This window comes from Microtus ochrogaster, chromosome 15 (assembly GCF_000317375.1).
Source record: "Microtus ochrogaster isolate Prairie Vole_2 chromosome 15, MicOch1.0, whole genome shotgun sequence".
Taxonomy (NCBI): Eukaryota; Metazoa; Chordata; class Mammalia; order Rodentia; family Cricetidae; genus Microtus; species Microtus ochrogaster.
Genome location: NC_022017.1, coordinates 28,636,121 through 28,636,644, shown reverse-complemented (window position 1 = coordinate 28,636,644; position 524 = coordinate 28,636,121).

Genomic DNA, 524 nt, shown 5'->3' with positions numbered 1-524 from the left:
CATGAGTCATAACATGGATTGTCTTGGGGCCTTCCCAGTCACCCTGAGTTGGCTCGGGAACTTCATGTCCACCCTCTCAGCTCCACCCCATTTTCTCAGTGTCTGTCTCAAAGTAGAGGCTCCCTTGCCCCCTCACCCCTTGAGACACTGTTGGAAAGTTCCTTGCGGTGGGGACAGGACAATGTCAGGTTTTCTGTTCACTGAAGAGGGGTGGGGATGGGGGGGATCATTAGAGTCTGCAGGCCTGAGAAACCGGGGTCGCAGGCAGAACAGTGGTCAGGGTGGTCCCTATCTTCTCTCCTGGGAATCCAAGCCTATCGACAGGCCATGTCCTCCCTCGAAGCTGTGTGCGCCTGCAACTCACTTCACAGCCCAGGCTACAGCCCAGCCCTCTCCTTACACATCCACTGTGCACACACTTGCACACTGTCACGACGGGGCTCCAGCTCTGCCATTCTTTAAGAATGGCCTTGGCGCCAGGCAGTGGTGTGACTTTAATCCCAGCACTCGGGAGGCAGAGGCAG